The sequence below is a fragment of the Medicago sativa genome, chromosome 6 (assembly GCF_051527215.1).
Source record: "Medicago sativa cultivar Bolivia chromosome 6, Bolivia_mono, whole genome shotgun sequence".
NCBI classification, from domain to species: Eukaryota; Viridiplantae; Streptophyta; class Magnoliopsida; order Fabales; family Fabaceae; genus Medicago; species Medicago sativa.
This window is the reverse complement of record NC_140754.1, coordinates 73197098-73214270: the sequence shown is the minus strand read 5'-3', so window position 1 is coordinate 73214270 and position 17173 is coordinate 73197098. Positions and strand designations below refer to the sequence as shown.

At 35.9% G+C, this 17173-nt stretch overlaps 1 long non-coding RNA gene and 1 pseudogene across 1 annotated transcript; both read right to left on the bottom strand.

Moving 5' to 3' along the window:
* Positions 1-6225: 6225 nt before the first annotated feature.
* LOC146916742 (receptor-like protein kinase THESEUS 1 pseudogene) lies at positions 6226-15954 on the bottom strand (annotated as a pseudogene).
* On the bottom strand, positions 10489-12060 carry LOC146916743 (uncharacterized). Its single transcript, XR_015015258.1, has 3 exons — positions 11873-12060; positions 11710-11776; positions 10489-10750 (listed from the first exon to the last, which is right to left on the bottom strand). It is a non-coding gene; the product is annotated as an uncharacterized LOC146916743 (long non-coding RNA).
* Positions 15955-17173: the final 1219 nt, after the last annotated feature.

Below are 17173 nucleotides of genomic sequence, written 5' to 3'. Positions count from 1 at the left end.
CTGATCATGAGTATTCTTACCACTGCCTCTCCAAGTTGATGTTGAGTGTATATTATCACTTCAGAGGACCACCTCTCAACTAGGCATCATTCTCAAGGTGAGAAACATCACCTTCTTCATCCTCCAAACAACACCACACCATCAGAGCACCTGCATCCTCATAACCCTCAGAGACAATTTGTGCGGAGTTACCATTAATCTCCGGACAATCCTTCATGAAGTGACCCATCTTGTGACAGTTAAAGCATTCAAACTTTGACTTGTTACCACTCTTTCTCTAGTTACCTCTACCTCCACCATTCCCTCTTGAGACACTCAGGCCTTCACCGGTTTCTTGAATTCTCAAGTCCTTGGACTTGGTCAACTCCTTGGTTCTCAAAGCCGCTTGAACTTCTTCCAAGGTAACAGTGCCTTCTTTGCCATAGAGCATGGTATCTTTGAACGATTCAAAAGATTTCGGTAGAGCACACAACAAGAGTATAGCTTTATCTTCATCCTCAAATTGTACCTCAATATTCTCCAAGTCATCAAGGATTTTGTTGAACTCCGTAAGTTGCTCCATGATGGCCTTTGACTCCACCATCTTGAATGGGTAAAGTTGTTGCTTTAGAAATTGTCGATGAGCCAAAGACTTTGTCATATACAAAGATTCCAACTTTGCCCACATCGATGCCGCGGTTGGTTCTTTTGCTACTTCTCTCAAAACTTTATCCCCGAGGCACTAGACAATGGCACTCCTGGCCTTGTCCACCATCTCGGTCTTCTCCGCTCGTGACATGGTGACCGGTAACGAACCTTCACCCTTCAAAGCTTTCTCACACTTTTGCTGTATTAACACCGCTTCCATCTTTACCTTCCATAACCCAAAATGGTTATCTCCGGTAAACTTCTCAATATCCCACTTCGAACCCATGGTACTTGGTTATCCTTTGACCCTTGCCCCACGGTGGGTGCCAATTGTTGTGAATTTGATGAAAAATCACACCAGTAACAACTTGATGTGTGGAGCAAGGGATAATCAAGCAACCAATACAAGTGGTTAACAGTTATAATCACATACAAAAGTAGAAAACTGCGAGAGAAAGAAAGAGAACACAAAAGAATTTGTTGACCCAGTTCAGTCCAAATTGACCTAGTCTAGGCAGAGAGCAGCCCACCGTTTCACTATAATGATGAGTAATTTTACAAAAGAGATATCAATGGGTTACAAGAATAAGTCTCCCGACTAATTCTACCCAAAGCCCTAATCACTTCCCGTGACCAAGAGACTAAATCCTAACAGTGTTTCCCAAGGTGAATCAACCCTCAAACCTTAGTGTTTGTTACCAAGAGACAAACTCTATACAAACCCTAGTTTTATTGTTGCCTTTCTAAACCCTTGTTTCAGCCTCCTCTGTCTCATGGTTTACTCTGATACAAATTCTATATTTATAGTAAAAGAATCCTCAATAAAACTGGAACAAATCTAGACCCGAAAATACGTTTCTGTTTTATTTTCTGCCGTCAAAATCGGCCACCGTGCTCACCAAATCGGCCACCGATAAATGTCGAACCTGAAGCTCAAATAAAACAGGTCAAAATCGGCCACCGTGCCTTGAAAATCGGCCACTGATTTTCAGCTTCCAGAATTCCAATTTCTTCAATTTTGAGGCACTTTCACAACAGTCTCCACCTTGACTCTAAATTAGTGATGATGCCAAACCATCAACCACTATGCTGCTCTTTCCCTTGCTTCCCACTACACCAAGTAGCTCCACAAGTTTGCACCCTAACCTCTTTAACCATCAGAATGCCTTCCGCCTTCTCGAAGGTCCTTGTAGTCCAACTACACTAGGAATTTTAGGTAGTTCCACAAGCACTCACCTAAAGCTCTTCAGCCATCGGAACGTCTTCCGTCTTCTCGAAGAGTCCTTGCAGTCCAACTACACTAGGAGTTTTTGGTAGTTCCACAAGCATTCACCATAACAGGTAGATCATGAGTATTGTTGCCTTCGCCTCTACCTCAACTAGCAAATGTGTGCATCCCACTATGTCTTCAACCTTGAAACTCGACCTCAACAGGTAGATCATGAGTATTGTTTCCTTCGCCTCTCCAGACTGATCATGAGTATTCTTACCACTGCCTCTCCAAGTTGATGTTGAGTGTATATTATCACTTCAGAGGACCACCTCTCAACTAGGCATCATTCTCAAGGTGAGAAACATCACCTTCTTCATCCTCCAAACAACACCACACCATCAGAGCACCTGCATCCTCATAACCCTCAGAGACAATTTGTGCGGAGTTACCATTAATCTCCGGACAATCCTTCATGAAGTGACCCATCTTGTGACAGTTAAAGCATTCAAACTTTGACTTGTTACCACTCTTTCTCTAGTTACCTCTACCTCCACCATTCCCTCTTGAGACACTCAGGCCTTCACCGGTTTCTTGAATTCTCAAGTCCTTGGACTTGGTCAACTCCTTGGTTCTCAAAGCCGCTTGAACTTCTTCCAAGGTAACAGTGCCTTCTTTGCCATAGAGCATGGTATCTTTGAACGATTCAAAAGATTTCGGTAGAGCACACAACAAGAGTATAGCTTTATCTTCATCCTCAAATTGTACCTCAATATTCTCCAAGTCATCAAGGATTTTGTTGAACTCCGTAAGTTGCTCCATGATGGCCTTTGACTCCACCATCTTGAATGGGTAAAGTTGTTGCTTTAGAAATTGTCGATGAGCCAAAGACTTTGTCATATACAAAGATTCCAACTTTGCCCACATCGATGCCGCGGTTGGTTCTTTTGCTACTTCTCTCAAAACTTTATCCCCGAGGCACTAGACAATGGCACTCCTGGCCTTGTCCACCATCTCGGTCTTCTCCGCTCGTGACATGGTGACCGGTAACGAACCTTCACCCTTCAAAGCTTTCTCACACTTTTGCTGTATTAACACCGCTTCCATCTTTACCTTCCATAACCCAAAATGGTTATCTCCGGTAAACTTCTCAATATCCCACTTCGAACCCATGGTACTTGGTTATCCTTTGACCCTTGCCCCACGGTGGGTGCCAATTGTTGTGAATTTGATGAAAAATCACACCAGTAACAACTTGATGTGTGGAGCAAGGGATAATCAAGCAACCAATACAAGTGGTTAACAGTTATAATCACATACAAAAGTAGAAAACTGCGAGAGAAAGAAAGAGAACACAAAAGAATTTGTTGACCCAGTTCAGTCCAAATTGACCTAGTCTAGGCAGAGAGCAGCCCACCGTTTCACTATAATGATGAGTAATTTTACAAAAGAGATATCAATGGGTTACAAGAATAAGTCTCCCGACTAATTCTACCCAAAGCCCTAATCACTTCCCGTGACCAAGAGACTAAATCCTAACAGTGTTTCCCAAGGTGAATCAACCCTCAAACCTTAGTGTTTGTTACCAAGAGACAAACTCTATACAAACCCTAGTTTTATTGTTGCCTTTCTAAACCCTTGTTTCAGCCTCCTCTGTCTCATGGTTTACTCTGATACAAATTCTATATTTATAGTAAAAGAATCCTCAATAAAACTGGAACAAATCTAGACCCGAAAATACGTTTCTGTTTTATTTTCTGCCGTCAAAATCGGCCACCGTGCTCACCAAATCGGCCACCGATAAATGTCGAACCTGAAGCTCAAATAAAACAGGTCAAAATCGGCCACCGTGCCTTGAAAATCGGCCACTGATTTTCAGCTTCCAGAATTCCAATTTCTTCAATTTTGAGGCACTTTCACAACAGTCTCCACCTTGACTCTAAATTAGTGATGATGCCAAACCATCAACCACTATGCTGCTCTTTCCCTTGCTTCCCACTACACCAAGTAGCTCCACAAGTTTGCACCCTAACCTCTTTAACCATCAGAATGCCTTCCGCCTTCTCGAAGGTCCTTGTAGTCCAACTACACTAGGAATTTTAGGTAGTTCCACAAGCACTCACCTAAAGCTCTTCAGCCATCGGAACGTCTTCCGTCTTCTCGAAGAGTCCTTGCAGTCCAACTACACTAGGAGTTTTTGGTAGTTCCACAAGCATTCACCATAACAGGTAGATCATGAGTATTGTTGCCTTCGCCTCTACCTCAACTAGCAAATGTGTGCATCCCACTATGTCTTCAACCTTGAAACTCGACCTCAACAGGTAGATCATGAGTATTGTTTCCTTCGCCTCTCCAGACTGATCATGAGTATTCTTACCACTGCCTCTCCAAGTTGATGTTGAGTGTATATTATCACTTCAGAGGACCACCTCTCAACTAGGCATCATTCTCAAGGTGAGAAACATCACCTTCTTCATCCTCCAAACAACACCACACCATCAGAGCACCTGCATCCTCATAACCCTCAGAGACAATTTGTGCGGAGTTACCATTAATCTCCGGACAATCCTTCATGAAGTGACCCATCTTGTGACAGTTAAAGCATTCAAACTTTGACTTGTTACCACTCTTTCTCTAGTTACCTCTACCTCCACCATTCCCTCTTGAGACACTCAGGCCTTCACCGGTTTCTTGAATTCTCAAGTCCTTGGACTTGGTCAACTCCTTGGTTCTCAAAGCCGCTTGAACTTCTTCCAAGGTAATAGTGCCTTCTTTGCCATAGAGCATGGTATCTTTGAACGATTCAAAAGATTTCGGTAGAGCACACAACAAGAGTATAGCTTTATCTTCATCCTCAAATTGTACCTCAATATTCTCCAAGTCATCAAGGATTTTGTTGAACTCCGTAAGTTGCTCCATGATGGCCTTTGACTCCACCATCTTGAATGGGTAAAGTTGTTGCTTTAGAAATTATCGATGAGCCAAAGACTTTGTCATATACAAAGATTCCAACTTTGCCCACATCGATGCCGCGGTTGGTTCTTTTGCTACTTCTCTCAAAACTTTATCCCCGAGGCACTAGACAATGGCACTCCTGGCCTTGTCCACCATCTCGGTCTTCTCCGCTCGTGACATGGTGACCGGTAACGAACCTTCACCCTTCAAAGCTTTCTCACACTTTTGCTGTATTAACACCGCTTCCATCTTTACCTTCCATAACCCAAAATGGTTATCTCCGGTAAACTTCTCAATATCCCACTTCGAACCCATGGTACTTGGTTATCCTTTGACCCTTGCCCCACGGTGGGTGCCAATTGTTGTGAATTTGATGAAAAATCACACCAGTAACAACTTGATGTGTGGAGCAAGGGATAATCAAGCAACCAATACAAGTGGTTAACAGTTATAATCACATACAAAAGTAGAAAACTGCGAGAGAAAGAAAGAGAGAACACAAAAGAATTTGTTGACCCAGTTCAGTCCAAATTGACCTAGTCTAGGGAGAGAGCAGCCCACCGTTTCACTATAATGATGAGTAACTTTACAAAAGAGATATCAATGGGTTACAAGAATAAGTCTCCCGCCTAATTATACGCAAAGCCCCAATCTCTTCCCATGACCAAGAGACTCAATCCTAATAGTGTTTCCCAAGGCGATTCAACCCTCAAACCCTAGTGTTTGTTGCCAAGAGACAAACTCTATACAAATCCTAGTTTTGTTGTTGCCTTTCTAAACCTTTGTTTCAACCCCCTTTATCTCAAGGTTTACTCTGATACAAAGTCTATATTTATAGTAAAGGAATCCTTAATGAAACTGGAACAAATCTGGACCCGAAAATACATTTCTGTTTTATTTTCTGCTGTCAAAATCGGCCACCGTGCTCACCAAATCGGCCACCGTGCCCTGAAAATCGGCCACCGTGCCCTGAAAATCGGCCACCGATTTTCAGCTTCCAGAATTCCAATTTCTTCAATTTTGAGGCACTTTCACATCAGAATCAATGAACTAAATTATGCTACTATGTGTTTTATGTAATATCCAACATTCATTCTTGTCAATGATTTGGATATCATATCAGTTTGCAAATGGAAAGAGTTTAAACATTCAAAAGAAAGTTGATACAACAATATCAATTGATTTCATAATTTACTTGACAATAATTGTGATATGCACAACTGTCTAGCCATTTTTAACACAAGGTAATATTCGCAATAACCACAAGCACATACCTTTTGGTGAAAACAAGAAAAAAAATTAATTACTTATTCCTTCAATTGCAAGAATGTTTTCCTTGTAAAGTGATATTCGAGTATAAAGACCCTCTGCTTTCTAACCAAGCTCTTCAATCACTTGTGTACTTGATCAAACCAAGCTAATTCTTTATCTTTTCATTGAAAGAAAATTTCCCCTTTCGTCCCCACTCCGATTGGATGCTCAACACAAGACAACGGTCCAACAATGAAGAGTTTGGTCCAAGATTCCTTAATGCCGAGTTCACGAAAAATTGCTATGTGAAAAGTAGTAGTCTCCTCATGAAACGCGATCAAGGAAATGGACCCATTTAGCACAACCAAATTTATCGATGAAGCTTCAAGATTAAAGCTATCATCTTCATCTGAGGGTATGGGTGCTATACAGAACACCTCATTGCTTAAGTAAAATGATACTAAACATAGTCCAGCAGTGCTTCTCTTCACACAACCAATGACACACTTCATCCATGTAGACTTGGGTTCCCTCTATACAATACAAAGAAGATGGCATTTCAATAGCAAGTTTCCTTCATGACTTGGGTTTCCCTCTACACTTTGGAAATTTGGAATTCAAGAGAGGAAACCGGAGTCCGGAGATGACGGCAACAACAACACTCTTAACATTTTTTTTCCATTTTTCCGAATCTAGTGATAGCCTCCTTAAGAAGTAATTTATAATGCTTAAATGACTTCTTTCCTGTATTATTTCCTTAATTTCTGTCATGTTTTTAAACTTCTTTTCTTTTGCTAAGTTACTGGTTCGTAAAGTTCATGTTATATTTTAATTTTTAAGAATTGTATGTAATTATCGTACAGGTTCATTATCTCTATATATCAAGGTTAGATAAAAATGTGCTAAGATCTATCAGTTTAATGTTTCAGAAGTTAATCTTTACCATTTAGGAATCATGAACTAAATTATGCTACTATGTGTTTAAGGTGTGGATGAAGAAGTATGAGGATAATCTGATCCTGACGGAAAGATTCAATTTAGTTTCAATTGGAAATCTCTCACAGAATCGAAAAGTGATAAAAACAAAAAACAAATTGAACATATTTGCCAAAGTTCTGAAAGTGCTCAAAAAATTCCATTGCACATTCTTTGGTGTAAGCCATTTTTCATTATATCATCATGCTAAAATTTTTGTATTTCTAAGATCATGCTAAAATTGTTTGGTGGAAAGTCTTTTATAAAAACTCCATGAAAATTTGTTTAGTTGTATTTTTAGAAACACTGAAGATTAGTATCTTGCACATTCTTCTTGCATGATTGTATGGTGGAACATTTAGTTATTTCTAATTATGTTAGTTCTCTGATTTATTGTACATTCTTGAGTTGCTTTATAAAATGTGATAGAAGTATAGAACCACATTCATGATATAGACTTGTCTCAATTGGTTTTATTCCAGCTGCATTTTTCAAAGTAAAATATATTTCATGATTCACAAGAGCACAATCAAAAATCTTTTAAAACAACTTTATTTGAAACAACTTTATAAGTCACAATTCTAATAACTCTGGGATGAAACATCCAAATTATTGTTTTGCTGTACAAATGTATCACCTAACTCAATTGCCAAAAAATATCAAAATCGGAATAGAAACAATTAAACGCAAGAAAATTAAAGTTCGGTCATATAATTTGTGTCAAGACCTATTTGTTACAATCATAACAGATGTAGCAGCATGCTTTTAGATTTGATGTGTTTACTGTCTCCTACCTTTGTACATAAAGCTATCAATGTAGTCATCACATTATATTTTCTATGCAACTCTAATTATAGCAGTTTGAGAATAAGGATGAAGGGTGCAGCTCCAGCAACCATTGGGACCTTCACAAGTCTAGATGTGCAATACCTAATCTTAAATAATTTTGGCCCATTAGTCATTAGTCAGACCCATTAGGTTAGAATTGCTTATATAAACACATTAGTGGTTGTACATTATTTATGATAGGGCAGTAGGTGGACCGAATCATAATGAAGAGGAGGTCTTAGTGACCTAAAATAATGAGAGGTCCAAGATTTGGAGGGTGTATGAGAGAAAGAGGAAGGGAGAGAGTAAGAAGATATTCTCTAAATAAATCTTAGTAAAGATATTATATAAGAAATATATAATAAAGATATTATTCAAATAAATCTTAGTAAAGATATTATTTGATAATATATCCTTGGTAGTATTCTATATAAGTAAATATGTAGAGGGAGTTCTAGGAAAGCAATCAGATTATTTGTTAGTACCCTTTTAGGGCTGGCAGCAAGAGACTTTGCTGAGGAGCTTTGCTCTGAAACTTGTAACTCCTTTCTTTATTCCATCTACTTAATAATATTCACCACTATTCTCTAGTTTCTATTGATTTCTTCTGTGTTATTGGCTCGGCTCTATCAATTTACTTCCGAAATATAATATTCAGTTTTCACACAAACTATTATCTTAAATGAAATGCATTAAGCTTGTTCAACAAATGCATTTATTATACATTTAAAATACCAACTTTAACAGAAATACCAACTTTAACAGATTAGTTAGGAGACTATGGTTTCATACAACATCTTATGTGTCACCTATAAAACCATTTCCTACACTGGCATAACTAGAAGAGTCCCCATTTTTATGGTTATTCAAAACATCTGATGCCAACTCAAGATGGAGAGCCTCTTCTAGTTGACATAATATGTACCCCATTGGTGGTCTGTTCGCTCGGCGCTCCTCCAAGCACTTCCAAGCCAAATCTAAGACCTTGTTTAGAGAATCCATGTTCACTATGCCAGTCAAATATGGGTCCATCATTTCATTGAAAGTACCCTTTTTATGGCAGCTTAATGCCCATAATGCCAAATTCATCTGTTGCGTTGGAAGGGAATCATCGAGAGCAGGCTTCCCACATATAACTTCAAGCAACACCACTCCGAACGAGTAAACATCTGATTTCTTAGTAAGAAACTTAGTCCTAAAATATTCTTGATCAAGATAACCGAAGCTACCCTTTACATTGGTTGTAACGTGGCTCTTATCAAGAAGAGGACCCTTTTTTGATATGCCAAAATCAGCTACTTTTGGCACAAGGTTGTCATCCAACAGAATGTTTGTTGTCTTCACATCACGGTGAATTATGCTTTGTTTAGCTCCAGTGTGAAGATAAAGAAGTCCCTTCGCAGCCCCTAAGCATATCACAAGGCGTTGCTTCCAAGACAAAGGAACAAAGTCTCTTCCATAGAGATGACTGCTGAGAGATCCATTGGCCATGTAATTGTACACTAGAATCAGTTCTGAGTCTTCATTGCAACAACCTACAAGAGCGACAAGGTTTGAATGACGAAGACCAGACAACAACTCAATCTCGTTATGGAATTCAGTGAGACCTTGTCTAGATTCAGGATTTGCTACTTTGATGGCTACTATTTTCCCATTTTCTAGTTTTCCTTTATACACCTTTCCAAATCCTCCTGCTCCAATAAGCTGCTCAACATCAAAATTATGCGTTGCTTGTTACATCTCATGCAAAGTAAAATGTCTCAGAAACTTAAAACTAGATACTGAACTCTTCTTCCTCCTGTGACTTTTCAAGTAGCAAAATGATAGAAATGCCAAAATACACACACCGCAACCAGTTAAAATGATAGTCCACCAAATCCCTAGTTTTCTACTTCTTTGCAAACTTTTTTTTGGTGAATGCAAAACACTAGAAGAAAAACTCTGGAAAGAAGAAAACTTATACAAGCTATCTACATTGTTGCTAATCTTCATTATCTCGATACCATTCATGACTGCAATTAATTTTTCTCTTGTTGTATCAGGATTAACACTCACTCTCACTTTCAAAGTGTTTCCCGAGGAGTAGGAAGTGAAGTCGTAGTAATATGGGACAACAAGTCCCCTGGTTTTGGATGAGAGATCGAGATTTCTAACAGCAAATGCTCCATTTATAAATAAATACACCATTTATCCTCTCTTGCAACAGTTAAAAAATGTAGCCATTGCTGTAAAAATCGTTGCCTAAAAGAATAGAGGACGTTTTTCAGGCGTCTCATGTTCGAGCGTAGCCTATTGTTTAAGGGGACGTTTTTTCACGCCTTTTAGGCACACTTTTGGAAATCGTCGCCTAAACCGCTGGAAAAGGGGACGCTTTTATATGTGATTTGTAGCAACGAGTTTTAACTGTTGCCAAAGGAGGCTACGCTTATTAATCGTTGCCTTATAGTGAAATAGTAAAAAAAAAAAAGAAAAATTGCAAAATTAGCTTATAGGAGACGTTTTTTGAAAGTACTCGGAATTTTTTTTTACAGTAATTATGTAAATATAATTGTCTATAGCTCATACATAATTGAATTGAACTACATATCCACAAAAGTTTTGTTACAACAAATTTGAGATAATAATAATAATAATAATAATAATAATAATAATAATAATAATAATAATAATAATAATAATAATAATAATAATAACATTACTTGATACCAAGTACAAGCCTAGCAAAATACACGGTTCAACAATTTTAATGCTTTTAAGTGCAAGTCTAAATAAAAAATCATCGAACTCATTCAACATTGTTTTAAAATTCACCATCATGTATGTTGTCCTCTTGAAATTCATCATCTACATCATATTTTTGAAACTCATCATCTATGACTCCTTTTTCGCCATCTTCATTGATACCTTGATGCAAAAATAGTAAAACAAAATTACATTAACCATAGATAGTATCGATTCGATGGACAATTAGAAAGCCACAAAAGTTATATATAGCACAAATAATAACCAAGACAATTAATAAAACGCACCCAAAGTATTCACCGTGAACAAGAAAACCTCTTTAATAAGAGTAATTTCCTACAACATCAAAGTCATAAAATAGCCATCACAACAACACTAGAATAATTCCACAACCTCTAAATAAATTCTCTAATAAATTTGCTAATATTCTACAAACTTTTAGTAACTACAAACAATGCCAAGACAATATGTATAAACAAAACATTTCTCCCAATCCTAATTGAACATAATTGATGCCAAGTATAACATCATCAACCTTTATCCTCAATCAATTACAAGTTAAGCTCAAAAGAAGATAACAACAATGTTACTCAACAACTAATCCATCAAATACTCAAATTATTCTTATCCTCACATAATAACCTTCATCCACAATAACTTGAAAATTAAACTCAAAAGAAGATAGCACCAACTTTACTCAACAACTAATCCATCAAATACTCAAATTATTCTTATCCTCACTTAGAGTAGTCACCAATATTTATTACAAGAAAATTTACAAGTTATCAAATAATTTGATATCAACTAAAAGCTCTAATAACTTTGCTAATGCTCTAAAACTTTTTCTCAACCATCAACAACTCAAAAGTACCCAAGTTTAGGAACTTAAACACAAAATAAAAATCATTTAGTCTAAACAATACTTTGAAAAAAAAAATCCAATTTCAGAATTAAGAGAAAGAAGAAAATTAGAGTTTAAAATAAGATCAAAAATCAAGTTAAAATTCTAGTAACCAAATTTTGCCCAAACATGTGCCAAATTCGAATTTGAGGAAAAAGAATATTAGGGTTTAAAAAAAAATTGATCTTTTAAGTTTTCAAAGCTTAAATTCAACACTCACCTTGAAAAAAATGAAGTTAATGGTTGCCCCCATGAACCTTAACACTGTGGTTCTGCACAAACTGATTCTGTTGCCATGAAAACGAAGGATATAGTTAAAAAGATGAATGAAACATAAAAGAAAAAGAAGTAGATAAAGGTATGGTGGCTGGAAAAGCCATTACCGCAGCAGAGGAAAAAATGGGTCAACGGAAAAGATGCTCCATGTGCAAAATTAATTGGATTAATGAAAAGCTCTCGTCGAAGAGATAAAGAAAACAGTGTTATTTCTTCCGATTCATAAGCACGGCGGCCGGATCGACGCCGGAAAGTTGGGGTATGGTGGTGGTTTGTTGAAGGAAGAAGGAGGAAAAACGTGCGTAAGAGAGAGAGACAGAAGGGGAAAATAATAACAATGAGTTTTCCAATCTATTTAACTCTAATAATAATATAATAATAATATTAATACTAATAAAAATAATAATTATTTCACACAAAATTAATAATAATAATAATAATATAATAATATACTAACAAAATATATTATTACCTAATTTACTATATATAATTTACCGTTCTCATAATCTCAAAAAAAAAAAAAAACTAGACCATCCTTAAAAAAAAAAAAATTAGACTTAAAATATATGAGTTTTTTTTGAAGGAAAATAATATATGAGTTTGTGCTGACTTTTTTTTTCACTAACTAATATACTCTTCATTTACATAATTTTATTTACTATTTAATCCTTTTATAATATTATTTTAAATATTAATTAAAAAATTAAATCTCATTAAATAGAAAATATCTCACAACAATAGGAACAATATTTTCAGTATTATATACTAGTGAAAAGATGGGACTCTCGTGCCCGTCTTTTCCTCTTATTTTATTGCGCTTACGCGTGTAGATTATCAACGATATTTTATAAAAATTAGCGTGTAAATTACAAACGATATTATATATATATATATATATATATATTTATATATATATATATATATATATTAGAGAAGGTTTTGCATGCCACATGTCGGTTCCACATTTATTGTCAATATTTTTATTATTTTTTAACTTATATTTTATTTGACATAAATATTTCAACAAACTTCATATATTTCGTTGATCTTATCAACTAAATATTTTATTTAAGTCTTTAATTTATTTTTAAAATTTATGTAGCATAAATATCTCAACAAACTAGTCATTATATTTGTCCTCATGAGTTTAGCTCAGTTGCATAAAATATGCAAGGTCCGGGGTTCGAACCCCGACCACCACCAAAAAAAAAAAAACTACTCATTATATTTTAAAATTTTCTAACCATCAACAATATTAATCATTCTAATCATCAACAATATTAATCAATATCTCTAAAAATAACAATATTAATCAATAGTCCATATATTTATGAAGTTTTTTTTTTACAAAGATATATTTAAATGACTAGAAAAAACACAATTTTCTCTCATCCTAATCAATTGACACCTCAACAAATTTTTACCTTTTTTTCTTTTTTAACAAATAATCATATCTAGAGGGGAGAGAAAATAACTATAAAAAAATTGAGATGACTTTGTAACAAAAAGTTCCTTTCATTAAGATATATGTTTTGTACCGGTCCCTGGTGAATTTTATTTTTGGGAAGGCTTATAAGAATGGTTTGGTACTACCTATATCAACAAGATGCATCTTCTTTTCGGTAGCTCATTCCATAAGAACTCCACAGTTAAGTGTGCTTGACTTGGAGCAATTTTGGGATGGGTGACCTACCGGGAAGTTTCCCGGTAAGCGTGCGAGTGAGGACAAAACACGCTGAAAAGACTCTTGTTGGTTTGTGGGGTCAGTCGGCAATCCTGAAAGCAGTCTGGGATGTTACATAACTTCAGCAAAAGGAGAAGTAGGTCTACCTTGGAGGTTAAATGGAGAAATGAAGAAGAGCCTCAGGGGTTTATAAAGCTGGGTGGTTGAAATGGAGAATAGCCTCAGGGGTTTTGTGCGATAAGAAAGTACAACTTAAGTTGAAAGGAAAGGAAAGTTCTATCGGACAACAGTCAAACCGGCAATGTTGTATGGTACGGAGTGTTGGGCAGTTAAGAGTCAACACGAGAGTCAAGTAAGTGTAGCGGAGATGAGGATGTTGCGCTGGATGAGTGGTAAGACTAGACAGGATATGATTAAGAATGACACTATTAGAGAGAGAGCGGAGGTAGCACCTATAGTAGAAAAGTTGATAGAAAATAGGCTTAGATGGTTTGGACATGTAGATAGGAGACTCGTAGATGCCGTTGTAAGAAGAGTAGATCAAATGGAGGAGAGTCAAGTTAAAAGAGGTAGAGGAAGATCTAGGAAAAATATTAGAGAACCATTAGAAAGGATTTAGAGGTCAATGAGTTGGATCCAAATATGGTTTATGACAGAAAACTATGGCGTCATTTGATCCATGCAGCCGACCCCAATTAGTGGGATAAGGCTTGGTGGTGGTGGTGGTGGTGGTTGTTGTTGTTGTTGTTGTTGTTGTTGTTGTTGTTGTTGTGTGTGTGTGTGTATTTGACAAAATATATATTTTTTACTTTCAAATGTAACAAACTCATCAAACAATATTTATTTTTTCAATGACCACAATAATATAACAAAGTCCTTAAAAAAATTGTGTAAAATTATAAGAAAATTTGTGTAAGGGTATAATTGGAATAACAAAAAACTCAACCTAAAATTCTGTCAAAAGGGACTATTTTCTTTATATATAGTATATATACAGATGAAAGGGATATAGATTTTTTGCTGAATTTTTTATAATTTCAATTATGTATATATACATTATTAATTATCCATATATATATATATGTATGTATATGTTAGCTGATTTTTTTAATAATGTTTGGAGAGAAGATTTGGTTTTTGATAAACAAGTTTAGAGAGAAGAATGCCACCAAAATGTTGATGTTGTGATGTAGCCTTTTGTTAAAATTAAAGTAACAATCTAAAATTGTCTCCAAAAGTATTTAAGGGGACAATTATCAAATATTGCTACAGAAATAATATTGTGACATTTAAAAAACGTCCCCAAAAGTATTTATGGGGACAATTCACGATCGTTGCCAACGAAATAATAGAGTAACGCTCCAAAAACGTCCCCAAAAGTATTTTAGGGGACGTTTATCAGGAGTTGCGAAAATAATTTTGGTAACAGCCAAAAATCGTTGCCTTAGAGGCTTTTAGGGGACAATTTTTACGCGTTGCCTAAAAAAGTGTTGCCAGAGACAACAAATGGTGTAGTGAATTGAAAACCATATCGTTGTCCAGTGAATTGCTAATGATGTCACATAAATGAACCCGAACAAAATACATCAAGTTTGGATCTACATGAAAGACCCAACTTAGATCAGATCCCCGTGTCTTTGATGCAATTTTCAAGATTCGGGCTGTAGCATAAACCGATGGTGGAGCTGTAATAAGCGTAGAACCAACCGAGTACTTTATTGCAGCAGGGTTAGTATAAACAACAAGATCAAAACTAGTGGAGATGTTTATGGGCTGTTGGAAGTAATATTCATCATTCTCCCAAGTCCTTCCAAGAGTGTCCCTCAAAGTTGAACCCCCGGTGTTCACTCTATACACAGTTTCAAGGGCAGATTTTGAGAATTGTTCAAAAAAGTCTGATGGATTTAGAGTGACTACTATTTGGTCAGGGAAGAGGTCATCTGGTATAGAGATAACTTCGATGGCATTAACAAAGACGAGTGAATTGTTTTGAGGGATGAAAGTAAGTGATAACTTGTCTGATGTAATGTTGATTGTATACTCCTTCATCAAATGAGAGCTACTATAGTTCATGAAAGTGAAGTTAGTGAGAAGTGCAAAACTGTTTGTGACTACTGTTAATGAGGCAAAGGTCATGTTGGGGTTGGAATCAGCAAAAGGGTGAAAATGGAGACGGATCCAATGTCTCCCTTTTCGTTGAATTTTGAATGTATATGATGCATTTTCAAAGAAGAGTTGAGCCGAGTTATATAATGGTGAAAGGGAACTGTTGAATTTTGAGGTAACGACCAAAGATTTGTTAGCTCGTATTTGAAGGTTGGAATGTTCAAATTCAATGTCAGGCATGGAAGTTCGACCCTGAAATGTGATATTGTGCGAAGAACCACATGCGACCAAATAATTATCAACGGGAGTGAATGATGAGGTAAATGATTCTTGACAAGTCATGTATAGTAAAAGAATTAGTGCAAGCAGTGTACACTTTGCAACTTCTTGTATTACCATCTTTGTTTCTGTAATAGAATATATTGAAGTAAATCACATGTTATATATAGACTTTGTTTGAACCATAGTTTGTTATAGTTGTGGTTTGGGTTGGATTACGCTGCAAATCTTGATATTGTAAGATAATGTAAACAAATGCAACTAATATGGTTGTGTGAAGAAGATTTCCTTCTTAGACTTGGCTGGGTTTTGATGATAACAAACTCACATCACAAAAGAAGAAAAACTATATGGAGGCTCAAGTTGAAGAATGAAGATAATGGGACTTAGGCTTCATAGTTATATTTTTGTAAGTATGGTTCTTATCTTTGACACTATCATTCTTAACATTTAACAAGACTTAGAATGCTTAGAAAATAATTACAAATATTTTTTCTAAGTCTCCATATGAAGCAATGCTAAAGCTCTCATGAAAATAAAACAACACACACTCAAGATAATTTTCATTTAAATGTGATTTTGCGTTAAAATATTTTTATATGAAATAACCATATTTCTTTGTGGCCATGACTTTGATATTTTGCATTAAAATTTGCCTTATGTGTTCTAAATTTCAATACATAATTGATTATGAGATTCACATAATCAAATATGAAAATTAGCCAAAAACTAGTTTTGATTTAATTGTCTAAATGGCTAATTTTGTTTTAGTCAAACAACGGCTACCTTTTCACTAACGGCCATCATTTTGTTTATTTTCCAACGGCCACTATTTTTATTTTATTTCAATTTTTTATAATTCAAATATGTTTTGGTAACCCTTTTTGAAAAGTAACATTGCTTCATAAACATCTTTTTAGCCTCTATAAATTCAATTGAGAATCAAAACAAATCACTTAACATTATTACTACAACTTTCAATCTCAATTGCCATATTCAATATCTCTTGATTTATCAAACTTTCACCATCTTGCTTTGAAAACTTTGTCCACATTTTTAACATTCATAAAGAAGTTTTCTGAGCACTAAGTTCTTACTGTTAATGTGATATTGATCAAAGCATAACAGCCATACATTCATTATTCTTCAATTGCCTTTGTAAAAGGCTTCTCACCATTGTTGGTGAAATCATTGTAAAAGATAGTGGGTTGCTATCTTGGTGTGTAGAGAAATATTGTTAGGGGGCCTTGGGATTAAGGTTGCTTTGTAACAAAGATTCTTTACATAGAGAATTCCTTCGCGGGGTGTGAAGGGAGTGGACTGACCCTAAGGTTTAGAG